Genomic DNA, 22,891 nt, shown 5'->3' with positions numbered 1-22,891 from the left:
TTTGTTTAGGCAAACCAAGTGGAAAACATTTGAAATATTGTGTATTAGTGTACCTATTGATTTTTTTGCATTTCAATAAGTTTTTACTCTCATGTCAGGATTGAGCTTTGTTTTTGGAACATAGAATTCTATTTGCATCACTAAAAATTCAATTTGGCTACTTATAAGAATGTCTTTATTGAGTGGGAAATAACTAGAAGATTTGGCTTATACTAGGTATGAAATAAATAGTACTACAAAGTATATAAACAAATAAAACTAGGAGATTCCTACTACAAGGTATATAAACAACTAATAGTATTGCACTTTTGATAAAAATGTAATTCTGAGATTAAAATAATTAAAACTTAAGAATTGCGCAATTAATTTAAAATATTATATAAGTATAAACATATCATGTGCTATATGTATAAAAAATATATGTTATTTAATATGTACAATAATGTATTAGTTGAAAATAAATAGCTATATACACATTGTAGGTTTATTAAAATGTAACTTTTGAATTCATGAGGATAAATTAAAAGAATAATAATAATAATGATAATAATAAATTTTATAGTATCTATGAAAAAAAAATTATAATTGATAGAGAAATTATATTGCAAAAAGAGATTACTAAAAATGGCATGCATATGGTTGCAAATAGTATTTGGCTTTTGGTTTGGGCCAAGCCTGCATGAACAGGCGAAGTCGCATTGGTGCCCATTAGAATGACAATTTGACTGATTATATTTTCTTACCTAGTTTGAGAGTTTTGCATGTAGTCGTCACTTATATTAATTAAATGGGAAAAACATGAAAACCTAAAATGAAAGAAACTTTATTGATATTTTTTTGAGATGAAAGATAGAAACTTTATTGATATTTTAAAATGTATGTCTTTGTTGAAATAATTAACTAGAATGTTATATGACTTTGGTCCTCAAAACAATCTAAGAAAAAGTTGTATGATGGGCGAGACGACGATGGGTGGTGGCTGCAAATGGTTGGTGGTTGGTTTGAGAGAGAGAGAGAGAGAAAGGAGAAGGGGAATTTTATATATATATATATATATATATATATTTATATTTAAAGTTTTATTATTTGCATTTGTGTTTAGAAAAATGCTCTGACACCCCTTGAACATTAGTGTAGTGGCTATTACACTCCCTGAACTTTTATTTTGGCCAATTTATTCCATGAACTTTATACATGTGCCAAATTAATACCTCAGTCTAACTACCATTAATATACTAATAGCAAGGGCACGAAAGACTCATGTGTAGTTTAAAATACCAAAATCAATTTTAGAGAGAGAGAGAGAGAGAGAGAGAGAGAGAGAGAGATCAAATAAAAACCACGATGGCATCCCTCCAGCACCGGCACTGAAGTTCTTTGTCCTGTCATTAAGACCATAGACACAAGTTTATACAATGATATAAATTTTGTTTAAAGACAATGATATTTGCTTATAATAAACATTTGGTAACCATTAAAAGAGATCTTATGCTAGTAAAATTCCATTTGACATCTGAGTCATCTGACCTCCCATCCCACTATAAGCTACTAGTTACAAATCGAGTATTGTAAAGGTGTTTTCTTTTTCATATGAACAATCTCTCAGATAGAGAACTTCAACAAATGCTCTCAAAATCCATGGAGTACTATATTAGATTTCCAACCTTTTTCCTTGCAGGTTTTATTTCATTCCATTCACAACATCTCTATCCCCCTTCCAAAGTCCATCCCAATTGAGTCAAACTTGTTATAGTATTGATTCTTGCCGGAGGGTTCAACTTCCACATCGTAAAAGCATCTCACCCTCCCCCCCCCTAAATGCATATCCTCTTCAACCATTCATACTAACACCATAATTAAACCGATTTCACAATAAATCCCAAATTTTAATTTACAAACCCTAACCTTATAAACCCCAATTTAAACTACACACTGTGGATTTAACCTTATAAATCCCAAATTTGCTGTTAGAATATTATCGACAGTTAGAGTGAGGTATTAATTTGGCATATGTATGAAGTTTATGGAGTAAATTGGCCAAATTAAAAGTTTAGGAGGTGTTATAGCCACTACACTAAAGTTTAGATGGTGTCAAGGCATTTTTTTCCCATTTGTGTTTGGACTAGTATGGTGTTTGGTGTGCTAAATGCTAAAAAAAAATTAGCATTTAACACATCTACTTCTAGTGTTTTAATGCCAAATTTCTTTGGCATTTGACATATTTCATGGATGTAATTTTTTGTGTTTAGTGTGCTAAAAGCTAAAAATTTAGCACACCTAATGGTTGTGCTCTAATTAACAAGAGTGGGCAAACTAAATTCATATGAAAATTAAAGAATTGAGATTAAGTATCTGTTTGGATACTGATGAAAGTATCAGTGTCCGCATTTTAGCATTTTTTTTAAAAGCGCGTTTCAACTTTCCAGTGGGTCCCGTGCACTATTCACGCAAACCATAAACCTCTTTTTTCAACAAAACTTTCATTAAAAATGGGTCTCACGGCACTATTCATACATTTTAAAATTATTTTGCTATAGTGCTTTCTGTTTACAGCAAAGTAAGCGGTATCCAAACACACCCTAATTATCATTTTCTGAGAAAATATTTTTCTAGGAAACATTTTCCGTCAAAACAGAAGCATACCTAAACTTCACTCTCTGAGGCGGAGCAATTTCAATGACGGAGTGAACGACGAAAACACCGTGAGGAGGGAAGTGATGACATTGTTGAGAGTCTTATTCTCAATGTTTATGACCTGCAAAACTTCACCAGCAGCAGTACTGAACAAGCACGCATTCTCAACAATGAAGAGCTACTCCTTCTCGGTGGTCCAGAGCATCTGCTACGTGGCGGAGAGGGAGCCGCCGGTGGTGACTACATCGCGGCCTCTGAGGAGGGCCAAGGCGTTGATGGCTTCGATGATGGAAGCTCGTTTAGGAGGGTCTCGTTGGGTCTTGAGGCCGCTGTTTTAGTCGAAGATGAGGGAGAGGAGGTGGCGTTTGGCGAATTGGGATTAAGCTGTAAGGGAGGAGGAGCAGGTGATGATTTTAGTGTGGTGATGTTTGGGAAAGTTTGAGGGATTTGGGTTTTAGGGTTTGGAGGGAATGGGAAGGAGGAGACATGTGGCCATGGTGAGAAGTGAAGGAAGGAAGTAGCTCTTCATTATGGATTGATGGATAGGTGCTTTTCTGTGAACTGGGAAATTGGCAGTTCAAACTTAAAAAGGTAGGCCCAGGTAGAGGATTAAGGATAGAGCTATGTTTTTAAACAGTTTTTTTGAACAAATAAATTAGGGTAAATTGCAAATTACACCACTAAGGTTTGGCGGTGATTAAATTTTACACTTTGAAATTTTAAATTTTGAATTTTACCCTAACGTTTGGGGGTGTTTGGATTTTACACCTTGATACTTCAGAATTTGGATTTTACACCTTGATACTTCAGAATTTGGATTTTACCCCCTATATTTTAGGGGTGATTGAATTTTACTCCTTAAAGTTTGGGCATATTTGGATTTCATACACTAAAGTTTCAAAATTTGGGGGTGTAAAATTCAAACACTCTCTAACTCTAGGAGGCAAAATCCAAATTCTGAAACGTTAGGCTGTACAATCCAAACACCCAAACCTCAGGGTGTAAAATCCAAAATTTGAAATTTTAGGGGTGCAATTTGCAATTTGCAATTTACACAATAAATTATTAAGAGAACAAGTTTAGAAGTTTTTAAGTTACAGAAACTGAGATGCTATAGCATTATTATAAATCTTTGCACTTGTGTGGCACTTGCGGTCATGACTCATAAGGTTGTAAACAGGGACGGAGCTAGGACTTGGAGTTTAGGGGGGTAGTTTTATTGTTAGATGCATGCGGTGGCTTTGGTTTTCGGCTCTAATGCTTAGCCAGCAAAAGTTTTCTTTTATTATTATTTTTTATGTATGTGTAAAGAGTGTCTTTTATTGACAAGGACAAAATTATGTTTTTTAAAGTTTTTTAAAAGGTTCAATTGTTTGTTTTTGGTAAAATTGGTTGATTAGTTTCAATTTTTTTAGCATTGCTATCGCTTATCGGTAATTTTTGTTGTTGGGGTAATATTTTCAGCTTGTATATATATATTTTTTATTTTAGATCTATAAATTTTTTTATGGCCTTTAAAAAGAGGAAAATACTAGATTTACAAACTTTTTTATACATTGTTGTTGTGATTAGCGGTTATTAGTAAGTAAAAAAGTGATGTAAGTGGTGGACCTAGTTGCAAACCAGTAAGAATTTGCTACCTCAATAGTTTGTAAAAATATTGTAAAATTTTTTTTAGGTGTAGCATTTCTTTTATAATGACCAATGATATTATTAAGAGGAACAAAATGTAATTTTATTGAACGAAGTTGCTAAAATTAGTAACTATATATGTAGTTATATAGTTATATATATATTTTTTAAATTCAAGGGGGGCAATCCATGAATGGCTCCATCCATGGTTGTAAAGAATCCAAACTGCTAAAAAATTTAGAATTTAGCACCCAAAAAAATGTTTTAATTACTTTAATACACAATTTTACAACTCGCCTGTATTTCATCTCCTATTTTTTCCATCACATTTAAGTACTATTCATTTATTTAGTCTTTCTCTCTTCTTTCCTGTTTCACATCACAACCAAACATTATTCTCTCAAACCCATGATCATCGCAATTGAGAGCAGAGAGGAAAACTGAGAGAAAATTCAGCAAAAAAAAAAAAAAAATTGAGAGAAAGGAGGGGACAAGAGAGAGAGAGAATAATCAATGGCAAAAACAATTTTTCTTCCTCAATTGGAATCCTTGTGAGTGGGCCATGCCTTCGACATTTTTGGCAACCTTGAGCATATTCTATACAATTTTCTTTATTTATGATACTTGGCCAATAATAGCCATACCTATTGTTTGACCATTTCATTTCAACTCCAGACTGATGAGAAGTTGAGAACCATAAATTCCTTCATGAACTTCAGCCATAACTTGTAATGACTCATCTTCTGAACAATAATTCTCTCTATCTTCAGCTCCTCCTTTGAACAATAGTTCTTCTTGGTCTAGCGCTCAAACAATCTCTCCCCTCTGTCTCTTAGCATACTTAAGGGATTTAAAGATTTAATTATTTGGGTATTATCGGTTTAGGAACTAGGTCAAGTGTGTGATTTCATGGATTTCTGATGAGTCAATTTAATTTTGTATTTTTTTTTAAATGTCATATCTTTTAAAAGGGCAAGACTTAGATGTTGTTTCTTAGGTTTCCCTTTTAAAATTCTATCATGTGGATTTTTTCTCATAGGATGGAAGTGTATTTTTTATTTAAGTAAGCGCATGACTAAATTTTAAGAAGAGAACATAAGAAATAGCACCTAGGATATTGTACCTAAGTTTTGTCCCTTTTAAAAATATGTCATGTCATTATTTCTAATGGCAGCCGAAAAAAAATACTAATAGCACTTATTTTTTAAACTTAAGGATATATATTACTCACTTGAAACTTGAGGAACAAGTGTGCTCAATAAGTAAACTTCAAGACCAATAACATGTGTTGGCCAATATATATATAAAAAAAAATATATATATATATATATATATATATATATATATATATATATATATATTTAAAGAGTTTCAATCTATAGCGTTCGCTCCTAATAATAACTCTTTATAATCAGACCAAAACACCAATCGATTTTTGGTGTAAGTAGGGATTGAACCTCAAATCTCTTATTCAACCATCAGAGATTTTACTATTTTTAATTTGCTTAAAAATATGTATTTTATTATTTATTTTAAGTTAAAGAAATTTTAAATAAAAACAAAAACAAAAACTATATTGTTTTGTACTTAATGGCATCCTAAGAGCATTAGCATCAAATGTTCTAAAAATATATTATTTTGATGCTTCATAAAGTTACTTTATCTATTTTAACACACAATTTTACAATATACTATAACCACTTTATCTATACTATCTATAATAGGATTCTCCTCTTTGTACTGGACTTTTATGTGGTTCAAAAATACCCCTAGACATTCCCCTCTTTGGACTAGACTTTTCTGTTGTCCAAAAATACGCCTAGACCCTATAGGGACAAAACTTGGAGACAACCATTTAAAAATATATCTCTAACTCCACATAAAATATCAACAAAATAGGACTCTCTCCTACTAATCCATGTCTTCAAACAAACTTATATAAAAAAAAAATCTCAGTCCACTTTGTGTATTTCCTTCAAGACCATGTTCCAACCCTTTTTTTTTTTTTTTTTAATTTATCAAGACTCACCGGTTTCTTTTATTTGATTTTTCTGTTTTTTTTTTTTTTCCAGTTTTCTTAATTCTGAATCTCACATTTTTTTTATGGTTTTTTTTTTTCTAGTTATCTTAATCCTTAACCTCACCTTTTTTATTTTTGTTTTACCTTCTCAAATCTCCTTTTCTTTATTTTGAATTTGGGAAAAACAAACTCCTAATATAAAACCATTACTATGATTTTTCATCCATATTCCTTAAATTACATATCCTCATTGAAACACCCCACATAAATTTAAACACCCTAGGTTTCAATTGAAATTCAAATAAAAATAGTTTCAACAATTTAGAACTACACCAATATATATACACACACACTTCTTTTCTTTTAATACTATTCAATTTTGAAAAGAATTCCGCCTGCACGCGCAAATTAGTGTTCTCCCACAAAGAAGATAATGGTTCCATGTTTGGTTCATAATGATTTTTGGTAGGCACGTTTTTTTTTTACTCTCTCTTCTTTTTTTTTCTTTTTTTTTTTTCTTTCTTAATTCATATATTAGTTTTTGCTGAAACACCATTCCAGGCCAAGAGGAGCCAAGGGTTTCAAACATCTTGCTCATTTTGCACTAACAAGTAAAAAAAAAATTAAGAAATTTTTGTTTGAGAGTACATAGTTAAATGACAGCTCTAAGGCTTTTTTTTGGGGGGGGGGGGGGGTGAGTGTGTCATAATCTGAAAATTGAGATGAATACAAAATTATGACACTAGACCAAAAAAGAAAAGCTTTATTCGCACGAGCAAACCGCATGTGATGAGACTAGTTTATTATAGAAAAGAGAGAAAGTTGAATAAAATTTACCGAAACATGCAACATCTAGCTGTACCCTTCTAATTTTAGCATTTAGCACACCAAACACCAAAAAAAAAAAAATATTCATCTTCATGAGATATGTCAAATGCCAAATACATTTGGCATTTGCTACAATAACATTCTAATAATAACAGTGTACAAGCAAATATGCGATTAATATTTTGGGTCTTTTTTATTCTTTTTTTTTTTTCTCTCTTTTCAGTTTTGTGATCGCTAGCTTTACTCAAACTTTATCTCTCTCATGTATGACCATTGGGACTTAGGAACCAAAAAGAATAAAAAAGAATATTTAAATAAATTGGTAAAAGAATATATTATGTAATGTAGGATGTATTATAAAGTGGTGTATGAAAATAGATAAAGTAATTTTTTGATATATCAAAATAGCACTTGTTTAGAACGCTTGATGCTAGTGTTCTTAGGACATCACTAGAGCTAAGAGCATTATATATATATATATATATATCCTAACACACCAAAAAGTTACTTTATTTATTTTAACATAACATTTACAATGCACTTGGCATCGCATTTCTTACTTTAACACATCAAGCATTGAAATAACTTTTAAAAATAACAAAATAATAAAAAACTCCAACCTTTTATTTTATTTATAATTTTTTTTAAAAAAAAACCCCTCACTACCCCTATAAGCCGCAACCAACTAGCCACCACAAGAACACACTACCACCACCACCACATCACCACCACCAAATGGAACAAAAAGTTCAAACCAAAACCTATTGGAACCCACCTAAAACTGGAGCAACATAACCAACCAAAAAAAAAACCAAGTAACCTTAAATTACCACCGCAACCCAATCACCACCACCACCAACAATCAAAGTAACTACCACAACACTCACAAAACCACCAGCATCGCAACCCACACCAACAACCTTCAAACCAAACCCACTGAAACCATGATCAACAACCCCAAACCTAGATGAAACCCACTAAACTCATAATCAACAAACCCAAACAACTCAAGTTCCATGTCACACAACTGAGGTGGAAAATTATCTTAAGACTCAAGTTCCCTAATTATAATTTAAAAGCTACAGAGCACAATAAAAAGGTACCGTGACTAGGTAGAGAGTAGGAAGAGAAAGGCGTTAGCACGTGGAGCTCTGAAGTGCAGCCGTGGCTGCCATTTTTTTATGCTTCTTTTTGTCTCTCTGTGACTTTCATCAACAAACCTAGAGAAAAACAACAAATCCAGAGAGAAAAACCCATAGAGAAACAACAAACCCAAGCAACAAACCAAGTAGAAACAACAAACCTAAGCTAAAGAGAGCCGCTCCAGTGCCATGCCATAATTTTTGTACAAATTTGATATGTTTCTTCATTAAAATCAAGGTTTTTTTTTTCATAATTTTTTAAAGAACACAAACAAGGGCTAATTTAGTTCCGTGCAAATACAAGGACCTCATTCTTTTTTTTTTTTAGAAGACAAGGACCTTATACTTGAGTATTTTATTTGTGTAAAATGATTTGTTTTCTAATATTTAGTTGAATTCTCAAAAATAATTTTCTAGAATTTGATTAAATTGAAAAATATTCCCAAACAGTAATAATTGGCAAGTGAAAAGTGGTAGTGGTGATGGCGGCAACAATAATGGCAAATGGCTAGTGACAATGATAATAGCAATTGTGTGGTAGTCTATGGTAATATCAACAACCAACGATGAGGATTGTGGCCAATGATAATGGTAACAACTAGTTGTGGATGCCCCCTTTTTCCCTGGGGTTTGTTCACAGATTGCGGACTTGGCGATGTGACTCTTGTGTACTTGTATATCTAGAGTGGGGTGTGTATATATGAGTCCCTTTTTCTTATTTTTATTTTAGTAGTTGCCACCAATCATTAGTTTTGTATTAGATGTGATTGGTCACCTAAATGTCTAATATATTTTAAGTTACCTAATTAACTAGACAAAATTTTAGAGGTTCATTGATTAAAATAGACTAAAAGTCTTTGAATCAAAGATCTGAGACTTAGAAGTTTGGTTACATGTGGGAAAGGTGTTAGGCACCCCACAATACCTATCCGAAGATAGTACCTCATTTTAATTTATTCCAAACATTAACTTTTTGTGAATAAATGGAATACTTGGCATTTTGATTTTGTATTTTAAAGGTTTTTTTTTTTTTTTTGCAAACAATATACATACATGTGTGTGTGTGAGAGAGAGAGTAAATATTAATGTATAGTTAACATGTGAATAATAACTCCATCAAAATATACAGCCAAATCATATAAGGTATATATATAAATAATATGTGACAAAAGCATACTATATAATAGCATGTGAGTATCTATTATATACATAGCTAGCATGTGAATATTATAAGCTATACAAAAACTTATTAGCCTAAAATAGATTGTTATTACGATGACCCTTCCTTGTCTTTGATGAGTCAAGTCAACCAATTTTGACCTGTATTTTTTTTTTTTCAAGTATACCAAAAAAAAAAAAAAAAAAAAACTTTAACAGACTTCCTAAGCTCTTTTTCGTATTTCTTTTAATACAAATAAAAGAATAAAGAAAATTCCTAAATATAAAAGTTCAATAATACATGAATTCTCAAATTTATAGTTTAGTATTCTATTAGTTCAATAATTCCACAAAAGAAGAAAAGAAAACATGTATACATGTTATTCATGAATCAAATACAAAGTTAAATCACCTATAAAAATAACTAAGCATAAATTTGGATATATTTTTCTGAATGCTTATTTACTGAATTACTGTAAAGTATAGTTGTACTTAAAATATTGAGGTTTAAAAAAACTATATATAAGTAAATAAGAAAAGATTTTATAAGAAAAAAGCTAATTCAAACTCACACTTAATATATATATATATATATATATATATATATATATATATATATATATAATTTAATTGGTTTTAGACTCTTCAATTTTTACACCCAATATTCACTTGCTACAAAAATTAAAAACTTAAATGAACACGTGGTAGAAAATTGGACTCTAATTGAAATTCATTTAGAATCCAATTAGATTTGGACTCTTCGATTTTTACACTCAATAATTCACTTGGCACAAAATTAAAAATTAAATGGGACACGTGACATAAAATTAAGAATTCAATTAAAATCTAATTGGATTTTCTCTAAGCTTTGGCTACACACACACACACACACACACATATATATGTTGTGCAAATTGCACCCTGGTACTGAAAGCAATAACAGTTGATGGGACTGACGAGACTTCTTTCCTTGGACGACCTCATGAAATACCTTCGTCCACCTCGACACAGCATGGACGAAGGCAGGCAAGTCATTAATAAGAGGATTCAATACCTTGAACAGTTACCAGCTAGCTGTCAAATCATTGGAGCCTCATCAAGACCTGCATTAATAAGCCCTAAGGCGTTACAAGAAAAGCATTAAAACCACAATTAAGGCCCCAACGGCTAGAAACCACAAAGCTATATATACACACTCATTAGAAGCACAAAAGGTACATAATTTTCACCTAAAAAATACTTTTACACAAATATCTCTGATATTTGGAACTTTCTTATTTCTCTCAAAAGATTTCTATATACTGACTTTGGCATCAGAGACATTGTGGCAGGCACCACACCGGTGACCACCTTAGGAGAGCCTTTGTTCCACGTTTGTAGAGTAATAAGGAGGGTTCAGCGCCATCCGGACAAACGAACTTGACTGACGATTTATACATCATCGGTTTGGCGTCGTCTGTGGGAAACGACATTTTTGCACTAAGGTTCAAAAGCGTAGTTCCAATCATTTTCTAAGTTTAGGTGGAGTCCAACCAAGATTTACAGCACTGGCTCTACAGATCCAAGCACTTACAGGTAGTGTGGAAGAACTCACTAGACAAAACCAGGAGATTAGGCAGCGACTCTAGTAGGAAGACAACCGGTCTAGAGACAATCAGGAAGATGAGGGGGATAGCCAGAGATGAAGCGACTGTCGAAGGCCAACCACTCCAGGTGAACTGAGTTTAGAGCTTCTTTGGGAAATGAAGAAGGAGATGGACGAACTGAGGAACGCCATTAAAGGAAAAACGAATCGAAGCTTATAAAGGATGGTCCAGACGACGGATTCAGCCTTCACGACAGCAATTCTCGAGTGCCCAGTACCATCAAAGTTTTGTCTACCTCAGCTTGAACCGTTTGACGGGCTTAAGGATCCCTTGGACCATCTCAATACTTTCAAAACGACTCTAGGTCTCCAATAGCCCCCCGACGAAATACTATGCCGCTCTTTCCCTACTACTCTCAAAGGAGCTGCAAGGGAATGGTTCACAAAGCTACCCACATCGTCCATCAACAGCTTCGAACAGTTTAGCAGTTCCTTCCTACGCCACTTCGTCGAAGGACAGCGCTCGAGGAGGCCAGCAGACCACTTACTCACCATCAAATAGGGGGAGAAGGAGACCCTAAGGTCGTACGTGAAGCACTTCACCCACGAAACTTTGGAGGTAGACGAATCTAATGACAAGGTGCAACTAACAACCTTTAAAGCTGAATTGAAATCTAGGGAGTTCGTAGTCTCACTCGCAAAGAATCCTCCAAAAACGATGGCCGAGATGCTCTTGAAGGCACAGAAGTACATGAACGCCGAAGACGCTTTAGCCGCGATAAAAGATGAAGAGAAAACCAATGAAAAGGGAAGGAAAGAGGATGATCGGAAAGGACGGAAAAGGGAAGCTCAGATCGTCAAACTAACGACGAGGGTAAAAGGAAAGACGAGAAAGCTTCTCAAACGATAAAATTCACTCCTTTGGTTATGCCTGTTGACAAAATTCTGGTGTAGATTAAAGATGAGCACTACCTTAAATGGCCTAGGCCATTACATTCATCACCTAATGTACGTGAAAGGATGAAGTACTACCATTTCCACAAGGATCACGACCATTACACAGAAGATTGCAGAGACCTGAAGGAGTAGATAGAAGAGTTCATACGAAAAGGAAAATTGCAGAGGTTCGTAAAGAAGGGAGAGCACAGTAAGACCAGGGGTGATGACAAGGACAATCACGAAGCCATACCAAAGGACGAGGATCGCGCGTCCTAGCATCCACCAAGTGTGATCAGGGAGATAAAGACGATCATAGGCGGGCCATCCACAAGAGGGTCGTTCAATTCCCTTAAGAAGTCTTATCAAAGACAGGTGAACAGCGTCCACAGGATACCCCCCTTGAAACAAAGATGAACGGACAAGGATATGTTCTTCTCTAAAGAAGACGCCAGAAGAGTAAAGCAACCTCATGACGACCCCTTAGTTATCATGCTCATGATAGATGGATTCAACACCAGGAGAATCCTCGTGGATAATGGTAGCTCCGTAGACATTATCTACCTCTCCGCTTTTCAACAGTTGAGGTTAGATCCAAAAAGACTACGCCCTTTTGAGTCTCCCTTTGTCAGCTTCAGTGGAGATAGGGTGTATCCCAAAAGTATAGTGACGCTAACAATCATAGTAGGGTCTTATCCGCGACAGCTGACCCGTCAGTCGGATTTCCTGGTGGTAGACTGTCCCTTTTCATACAATGTGATCATTAGGAGGCCCACACTCAATCGCTGGAAGGCAGCCACTTCTACGTATTGCCTGAAGGTAAATTCCTGACGGAAAACTGTGCAGGTGAAGTAAAAGGAGATCAGTACTAGCCAGGGAATGCTACTAGGCCGTGTTAGCTGCAAAAGAAAACGATACATGGATGATCGAGGAGAGGGAAGAAGATAAAGTGGAAGCCTTGGAGACAGTGGAGTTGGTCGAAGGAGAAACGGCAAAGACAACCAGATTAGGGACGGCTTTGAGTCCCGAGATGAGAGCGAGACTCGTCCGGTTCCTTAAAGAGAACATGGACGTCTTCGCATGGAGCCACGAGGATATGCCAGGCATATCCCCAAAGGTCATCCAGCATAGGCTAAATGTGGACCCCGAGAAGATGCTTGTCCAACAAAGACAACGGGTCTTCGCTCCAGAACAAAACCAAGCAATTACAGATGAAGTCAACAAGTTGTTGTCAGCAGTCTTTATTCGAGAAGTCTACTACCCAGATTGGCTCACCAACGTCATCCTAGTAAGAAAGCGAATAGAAAATGAAGAATGTGTGTGGACTTCACAGGCCTAAACAAAGCTTGCCCAAAAGACAGTTTTCCTCTGCCTAGGATAGACCAGCTAGTTGATTTTACAGCAGAGCATAAATTACTGACGTTTATGAATGCATTCTTGGGATACAATCAAATAAAGATGGTTGAAGAAGACTAGGAGAAAACTGCTTTCATCACAAGCCAATGGCTCTTTTGCTATAAGGTAATGCCCTTTGGATTGAAAAATGCAGGAGCAACCTACCAAAGGTTACTGAATAAAATGTTCAGCAAACAGATCGGGAGAAACATGGAAGTATATGTGGATGACATGCTCGTTAAGAGTAAGGAGGAACTTGCTCATCTAGACGATCTCAGAGAAACATTCGACACACACAGGCAGTACCAGATGAAGTTGAACCCCAATAAGTGTGCCTTTGGAGTAGCCTCAGGGAAGTTCTTAGGATTCATGGTGTCCCAAAGGGGGATAGAAGCAAACCCAGAGAAGGTACAAGCCATAATTGATGTTGAGGTATAAATTTTCGGGCCCTAATTTCTTTAGCCCACGCATAGAAAAATACCCACACAAGCCCAATAATTATTTCGAAGCCCACATAAATATTTCCCACATATTACTTAAATATTCTCCATGTTATTAGGCTCCCACAAATATTTTCTACATGTATAAGCCCCACAAATTATCTTGAGCCATCTCACAAATATTACCCATTACATTCCACATATTATCCAACATGGGTTTTCGCAAAAATACCCATCTACCAACGTTGGGCCACAAAATTATACTCCCTCCACAAAAAGCCCAAAATCATTTAACTCGTTGACAAGACTCAAAACGCCCAACAAAACCCTTTTCTAAGCATGTTGCTACATGGCACCTCTAAAACCGTTGCTACACGGCACCTTACAAAACCCGTTGCTGCACGGCACCTTTAAGCCCGTTGCTACACGACACCTTACAAAGCCCGTTGCTACACGGCACCTCTAAGCCCGTTGCTACACGGCACCTTACAAATCCCATTGCTACACTGCACCTTTAAGCCCGTTGCTACACGGCACCTTGCAAAGCCCGTTGCTAAACGGCCCCTCTAAACCCGTTGCTACACGGCACCTTACAAAACTCGTTGCTACACGGCACCTTTAAGCCCATTGCTACACGGCACCTCTAAGCCCATTGCTACACGGCACCTCAAAGCCCGTTGCTACAAAGCGATATTTTCTACAAAAATCTCAAACTATTTCCAAAGCCCAAATACTAATTTGACAACTATTTTCCAAAGCCAAAATACTAATTTGGAAAACTATTTACTAAACTATTTTCCAAAGCCCAAATATTAATTTGGCAAACTATTTCCAAAGCCCAAATACTAATTTGGCAAACTATTTACTAAACTATTTTACAAAGCCCAAATACTAATTTGGCACTATTTTGCAAAGCCCAAATACTAATTTGGCAAACTATTTCCAAAGCCCAAATTAGTTTGGCAACTATTTTCCAAAGCCTAAATACTAATTTGGCAAACTATTTACTAAACTATTTTCCAAAGCCTAAATATTAATTTGGCAAACTATTTCCAAAGCCCAAATACTAATTTGGCAAACTATTTACTAAATTATTTACAAAGCCTAAATATTAATTTGGCAAACTATTTCCAAAGCCCAAATACTAATTTGGCAAACTATTTACTAAGCCCAAATACAAATTTGGCAAACTATTTAATAAACTATTTTACAAAGCCCAAATACTAATTTGACACTATTTTGCAAAGTCCAAATACTAATTTGGCAAACTATTTCTAAAGCCCAAATTAGTTGGCAACTATTTTCCAAAGCCCAAATATTAATTTGGCAAACTATTTCCAAAGCCCAAATACTAATTTAGCAACTATTTTCCAAAGCCTAAATATTAATTTGGCAAACTATTTCTAAAGCCCAAATACTAATTTGGCAAACTATTTACTAAGCCCAAATATTAATTTGGCAAACTATTTCCAAAGCCCAAATACTAATTTGATACTATTTTGCAAAGCCCAATAATATTTTGGCAACTATGTCTAAAAGTCCAATAGTGTTTTGACACTATTTCCTAAAGCCCAAATAATATTTTGGCAACTATTTCATAAAGCCCAATAATATTTTGGCAACTATTTCTAAAAGCCCAATAGTGTTTTGGCACTATTTCATAAGACCCCATGTCATCTTGGCAACTATTTCTAAGAGCCTAATATTATTTTTGGCACTATTTCTAAAAGCCCAAATACTATTTTTGGCACATGTTTACAAAACTTAAATGTTATCTTAACAATTATTTCACATATGCCGAATCCCTTACTCATGGGAAATATTAGTATTCATCCTTCAAGGAATACTTCTCTTGCAAGGTTTATAAAAGCCCATGAATATCATCCATGGCAAAATTCCTCATTTTGTAGGAGTAACAAGCCCAAGGTAGCTCAAACATAAGGCCCAGCCGAACCAGCCCAGCCCAAGATCAGTTTCCCAGCAGCTGAAGCTCACGTGAGCTACTCAGCCAAAATCCAGCATAAGTCAACAGCTGGAGCCCACTGCTGTGATGTTTCAGCTTGTCCCATCAGGTCAGAACAGGACACATGTCCATCAAGGGTCAAACCTTTCCTCCAAAAGCTGAAATATCATCATTTATTATGTACATAAAGCTGAAACATACTAGACATAAGGCTGAAAAGACTGAATAGTGAAGCTGAAACACTTCAGCCAGCCATATCCTCTTTCTTCTCCAACTCATTCGGTCAAGCATCAAAGGCAGCCATGACAAGGCCATTCAACCTCCTAAAGCAAACTAAAATCAACTCATTTTTCATGCTAAAAATATGTATTTTTTGGTTCATGGACCAAGCACATGAACCTCTCATGGGGAAGCTTAGGGAAACGTGGCTTGGAGGGCACCAAGGAGAGCCCAGCAAAGTTCCCAGCAAAGGCTCCGAGGTTGACACCTGGCTTGGGGTGATTTAACTTGCCTTTGGGAGCTCTGAATCTAGTAAGCAGCACAACCAAGGTCATTAGCTTAATGCATGCTCTAAACCCAACAGCCAAGACCAATTAGCATTAATGCTAGGTCAAAATCCCAACTGATATTGCATCAAAAACAGCAAGAGTCTTCAAATGGTCAAACTTACCATTCTTAGCTAACATCCTCAGAAATGAATCCCTAAGGATTTTCTGAAGATTGGGGGAGATTTAGCAAAAGTTATTTACCAATTGCCCCCTAAATCTCAACTATAAATAGAACCCTCTGTTAATGCCTTAAGGGCGGGGGGGGGAGGGGACAAGGAACATACTAAGAAACACACTCATTGAGAAAAACTCTCACAAAAACCTTTCCATCTCAGCTTCTCAAAATTCCAGCAAAATTCTAAATCATAAAGCTCTCATTCTTAAGCATGGAAACTGAATTCCCCCACTCCTAGCTTAAAAACACCTCTCATACCTCAAATTTAAAACATTCAGCTCCTCCCTAGCAATGAGTTCCAGCAGCCCACTATACACTTTTGTCCACTGCCCACACATGTCTCTCTCTACCCAATATATGTACTACACTCAAGAGCATGCTTTGGCACCATAATGACCTTGCTGCACTAGCTAGAATCTCTCTCTCTTCCTTCATCTCACACTAAGCTTTCCTCATTATTTGCTATCATGGAACCCATAATATTTATCTATTCATTTACTATTCATGGTTATGATGTAACTGTTACCATAGAATTTTTTCCTCATATTATTGTATTAGAAGACTCTTCCCTAGAGCTAATGGATGATGACTTTGATGTTTCCTCTTAACCTGTGAAATACTCAAAGTTTACTTTACTGTACTGCTGAGTTGTTTTTCTGCAAAAATATTTTTACGATTGGGTCACTCTTTTCTGCAGAAGCACTCTACAACTGGGTTATTTTCTGCAGAAGCACTCTACTGCTGGGTTATTTTTCTGCAGAAATATTTTTACGGCTGGGTCACTCTTTTCTGCAGAAGCACTTTACAGCTGGGTTATTTTCTACAGAAGCACTCTACCGCTGGGTTATTTTTCTACAAAAATAATTTTTACGGTTGGGCCACTATTTTCTACAGACACACTTTACCGCGGGGTTATTTTCTGCAGAAACACTCTACCGCTGGGCCATTTCTTACAATAGACTTTTTAACCCCGCTGACGTGTTCGCTGTAGGGATTGTTTAAAGGCCGTTCCTGCAAGTCTCAACCTAGGCCTAAGGCATGAAAACACGGTGAATTGTTTGGATCTTCACCAATAGCCTTTGGGCCGAGCATCGAGCCCATCGTCGAGTTTTGGTTTAGGGCCCCGACCCAATATAAATCTCATTTGTCGGAAAGGAAACTTTTTCGCCCCCACAATTGACATGACGTCACTAAAGACTGTCAAAGAAGTCTAGAAGCTTACGGGAAGGATAGTGGTACTTAACAGGTTCGTCTCTAAAGCGACTAATAGGTGCTTACCCTTCTTCAAGACATTAAAGCAAGCCTTTGCTTGGATTGACGAATGCGAGGTAGCTTTTCAAGAACTCAAGCACTACCTAAGCAATCCACCTTTCCTGAGTCTGCCTAAGGAGGGAGAAAACCTATATTTGTATCTGGCAATATCAACCATAGTCGTCAACACAACCTTGATCCGAGAAGAGGATAGGAAACAACTCCCAAGATTGAGAAGATTGCATTCGCGTTAATACTAGCTTTGCGCAAATTGTGACCTTATTTTCAGGTGAACCCCTTCTTAGTAATGACGAACCAACCCATTAAGAAGTCTATAAACAAGCCCGAGGCAGCAGGGAGAATGGTCCAGTGGGCGATCGAGCTTAGCCAGTTCGACATTAAGTACCACCCTAGGAAAGCTATTAAAGCTCAGGCATTGGCGGACTTCATTGCCAAGTTCACCATCCCGGACGATGACAACCTCCCTAACGAAGCAAAAAGATGGATGATATAAATTGATGGTTCGTCTGCCTAAAAGAAGGGAGGAGTAGGGGTTGTTATCGTCACCCTAGACGACGAAATGCTTAAATACGGGATTCAGCTAAAATTCTCGGCCACTAATAATGAAGTCGAGTATGAAGGAATATTGACTGGGCTAAGGATCGGGAATGCATTAGGAGCTAAAAACTTACTCCTCCAGAGTGATTCTAAGCCGGTGATAGGGTAGATAAAGGAAGAGTATGAAGCAATGGAGGAGAGAATGCAAAAGTATCTATGGCTGACGAAGCACTTAACACAGGAATTTGATGAGGTGGAATTCATGCAGATCCCTAGAAGCTAGAACATGATAGCAGACGAGATTGTGAAGCAAGCATCGGCGGAAGAAAGACCAATGAGCAGGGGCCTAGAAATAGAAGTCCAAAAACACCCTAGCATTGATGAAGTCTCTACCTTCGCAATCCAGAGCACAAGCAGCTGGATGACCCCGATCATATCCTTCCTTCAAGATGGACACCTCCCACAGGACGTCGAGGAAGCCAGAAAGATCAAAGAGAGAGCAGCCAGATTCACGATCCTAAACGACACCCTGTACAAGAGAGGCTTCTCCATGCTGTACTTGAAGTGCATCGATGAAGAAAAGGCCAAATAAATCCTGGAGAAGATCCATGAAGGGATTTGCGGAGACCATGCAGGCCCTAGATCCTTGGTAAGTAAAGTTATCAGAACAGGTTACTTCTGGCCTACTTTGTAAGTGGACGTGAGGGAGCTCATCAAGAAATGTGACAGATGCTAGAGGTTTGGGAATGTCCAACGCCTTCCAACAGAGAGGCTGACGACAATAGCCTCCCCATGGCCATTTGCACAATGAGGAATTGACATCGTCGGCCCATTGCCCCAAGGTAAGAAGCAGGTAAAGTTTCTACTAGTTGCTATTGATTACTTCACAAAGTGGGTTGAAGTAGAGGCATTATCAACCATCACTGAAGCAAAAATCCAGAGCTTCGTATGGAAGAACATAATATGTAGATTCGGGATTCCATAGACGATTGTATCAGACAACGGGCGGCAATTCGATAGTCAAGGCTTCAAGGATTTTTGCTCAAGCCTAGAGATCAAGAACCAGTACTCATCCCCAATACACCTACAAGCGAATGGACAGATGGAGGTGACTAATCGAACAATACTCAAGATCATCAAAGCTAGGCTGGACAACATTAAGGGAGCCTAGCCGGAGGAATTGCCCAATGTCTTGTGGGTTTATAGGACTACAATAAGAACCCCGACAAGAGAAACCCCCTTCAGACTCACTTATGGCACTGAGGCAGTAATCCCGGTCAAGGTGGGAATAACTAGCATCAAACGAGAGATGTTCCATGAAGAAAGCAATGATGATCAACTAAAGGTCAACCTGGATTGCTTGGACGAGGTCAGAGACGAAGCCTCTAACAGAATGACGAAGTATCAGCAGAAGATGGTCGAGTACTACAACAAGAGAGTGAAGCTCAAACGACTTGACATAGGAGACCTTGTTCTGTGCAAAGTCACCCCGGTGTTCGGGGGCCTTTTTCGGTTGCTCGGCCACGTGTTTCCACTAGATTAGTGACCTTGCTAGGCCCGGGTTCTTTTTGGGGAGTTCTATCCCAAAACTCAACATTGGGCCACGTGGTCCAACGGCTAGTGGTGTACCTTTTAAGCCTACCAAACCATTAAAGCCAAAGTCTAAGAATCACAATAATGATTGAATAAATATGTAATATGTGCTTGATATAATAGGTTTGATTAGTGTTTGGGGGCCTTTTTCGGTTGCTCGGCCACGTGTTATCCGCTAGATTAGTGATCTTGCTAGGTTTGGGTTCTTTTTGGGGAGTTGCATCCCGAAACTCAACATTGGGCAACGTGGTCCAACAGCTACCGGTGTATTTTTAAGCCTACCAAACCATTAAAGGCAAAGTTAAGAATCATGATAATGGTCGAATAAATATACAATATGCGTTTGATATGATAGCTTTGATTAGTAGTTGAAATAAAGTAGTATTTATTTAGAAGTAAAGTAATCATGTACTCAATGATGTAAATTTAAAGATAAGTAAGCAAAGTCACTTATCTTCATATGGTTTGTAGCCCAACTGTGTAGTATCAGTGAGCTGATAAGATTCCAGCAGAATGCCAGCGGTAGAGGCTAGTTAAACTTGCCCCTCTTATCATGCATTTGAATGAGTTTAAGTTTTAGTTAATAGTTGTAATAGTAGTTGGAATAAAGTGATATGTATTTAAATGTGAAGTAATCATGTACTCAATAATGTAAATTTAAAGATAAGGAAGTAAAGCCACTTATCTTTGGATGGTTTGTAGCCCAACTGTACAGCTTCTGTGAGTTGATGATATCCCTGTAGAGTGACCCCAGCGGTAGAGAGGCAGTTTACCATAATAACTTCAAGATTGAGAGGGAAAAATGGGTGCAACTAAAGAGAGAGAGAGTATGCCTAGCTGTGTGTAGGGGCTGGTTAAGCTTGCCCCTCTTATCATGCACTTAAATGAGTTTTCCCCTTGACAATGCTTTTTTAGTTGTTGTGAAGTTATGAATAGTGTTGCCTTCCATGAGAAAGGCTTTTGTATGGAGTATTTGTGACTTCTAAGAGAAGAGTTTTATATAAGATGGATTTGTACCTTCCATAAGAAGGGTTTTGGTATGAGATCTTGTTGCCTTCTAGGAGAAGAGTTTTAGTAATAGAAGTTCATGCCTTTCATGAGAATGACTTTTATAAGAGAGATAGAGAAGAGCATTGATATGTGTTTATGAGCAGCAAAACAGTAGAACTTCAGAGTGAGAGAGTATAAGAGTGGAGTTTAGATGAGTGTAGTGAGTCATATGTAATGGTATAGTAAATGTGTATGAGATTGTGTAAGAGAAGTGGAGAAAGAGATGTTTTGTGGGATGTAGTATTTGCAATATGTATGATATATGGAAGTATGAGAGATATGGTGGTTGAAGATAGTAAAAATATGAGATTATAACCGTTGGAGAAGTTGTAGAGATTACTTTCCAAGAGGAAAGATTTTGTAAAAGAAGAGCATGGAGGTGTGTTTAGGCATTTGGAGATGGGAGCAGTAAGATAGGTGTATTTTCTGAATATAGAGAGTAAGAGAATGAGTATATGAGGGGTAATAGTGCTGCAATGTGTTTAGCAATGTTGCTGGAATTTACTGCAAGGCTTTTCTGCTGGTATGTACTGTTGGGATTTTCTGCTGGAGGATGGATGAGGGCTTATGAAGGCATTTATGAGCTAAGGGCTGAAGAGTTTAGTTCTTGATTTTGAAACTAAAATCTCAGAACTTCATTTAGAGCTTAGGGAGAGAGAATAGAAAGGTTTGTAAAAAAGTTCTTCTCCTTTGGTGTCCTCCCTTGAGGTGTTGATGAGGGATCCTATTTAGCTGAGTTTAAAGGGGTATTTTAGCAAATAATCTCAGCCAAAATCTGTCACAAATAGTAATGAATCTTCAGAAAATTCATCTTAAGATTTAGGCAAAAATGGTAAGTTTAGCTTCAAGGTGTTCTTGTTATTTTGGGTAAGAGCTGCTGGGGAAAAAGCAGCAGAAAAGGAAGGTATTTTGGCAAGAAAAAGATGGTTAGCTTAGCTGGTTTTGGTTTTAGCCAAATGTAGAAAAAATAGTAATGCTGAGGTTACTAGGTCAGCTGTTACATCTGTCTTGAAAAAGCTGTTACATCTGTCAGGAAAAGTTGTCCCAACTGTCAGGAAAAGTTGTCCCAGCTGTCAGGAAAAGCTATCCCAGCTATCAGGAAAAGCTGTGACAGCTATCATGAGACAGCTGTCACTTTGGGCAGAAGCAAAAGAGGCCAGCATGGTGATTTCAAAGTGTTGGAAAGGTCACTCAGTATTTACTTTATGGTTTTGGCTGAAAATTGTAAGATCTTTTTCAAGGGTATCTTGGGTATAGCAGTTGGCATCTGGGATTCCAGCATTAAATGGCTGCTGATATCACTCCCAGTCAGGTGTCAAGTGCTGAATACACTGTTGGGCTTTTGCTAAAAATGTTTCCCCTTTTGGGTGTTTGTGTTTTTGATGCAAGGTTCTATTACAACACATTTTTAGCAAGTAATAGAAAGATTGGTTGAAAGGTAATGAAGGTTTAGAGATTTAGTCAAAGTCTCATTGTGTTGTGACATAATCTTAGTGAGCAAGAAGAGTATTTAATGCGCTGCTCTAGTAGCTGGCAGAGAAATATATGGTCAGATTGTGGTAGACAGTAGTTGGGTATGAGAGATATAATGAACATTTTGCATATAGTTGGAGATGAAAGATAGCCAATCAGATTAGGTCATGTGTTTGAGTTGGATTTTAGCTGAAAGTAGTAATGTAGTTTATGTAGAATAATATAATGAAGTTTCTAAATTTGTATAGTAACAGCTGGGAATTGAATGAACAGTTATTTTCCCAGCAGTTAGATGGCTGGGGATATTGAGTATGTGTCATGTGATGAATATTAAGCTTTAGGAAAAGAGCAATAGGGAATTTTATCATTTTAAGTGCTATGTGATAAAAGATGCTTACCATATGTTACCCGCTACATACGGACTCGTCAGAGTTTAGAGAGTTGAAGAAAACACGCCAAGCAACATGTTTCTTTTATCAACTTTAAACTGCTGGAGCTTTTCTGAACATA

General features: G+C 36.8%; 1 pseudogene; it reads right to left on the bottom strand.

Annotated features, from left to right (window-relative positions):
* Positions 1-2,609: 2,609 nt before the first annotated feature.
* LOC142616610 (putative plastid-lipid-associated protein 11, chloroplastic) lies at positions 2,610-3,130 on the bottom strand (annotated as a pseudogene).
* Positions 3,131-22,891: the final 19,761 nt, after the last annotated feature.

Source organism: Castanea sativa, chromosome 11 (assembly GCF_040712315.1).
Source record: "Castanea sativa cultivar Marrone di Chiusa Pesio chromosome 11, ASM4071231v1".
NCBI classification, from domain to species: Eukaryota; Viridiplantae; Streptophyta; class Magnoliopsida; order Fagales; family Fagaceae; genus Castanea; species Castanea sativa.
The sequence above is the reverse complement of the archived record's forward strand: the minus strand, read 5'-3'. Positions and strand labels throughout refer to the sequence as shown.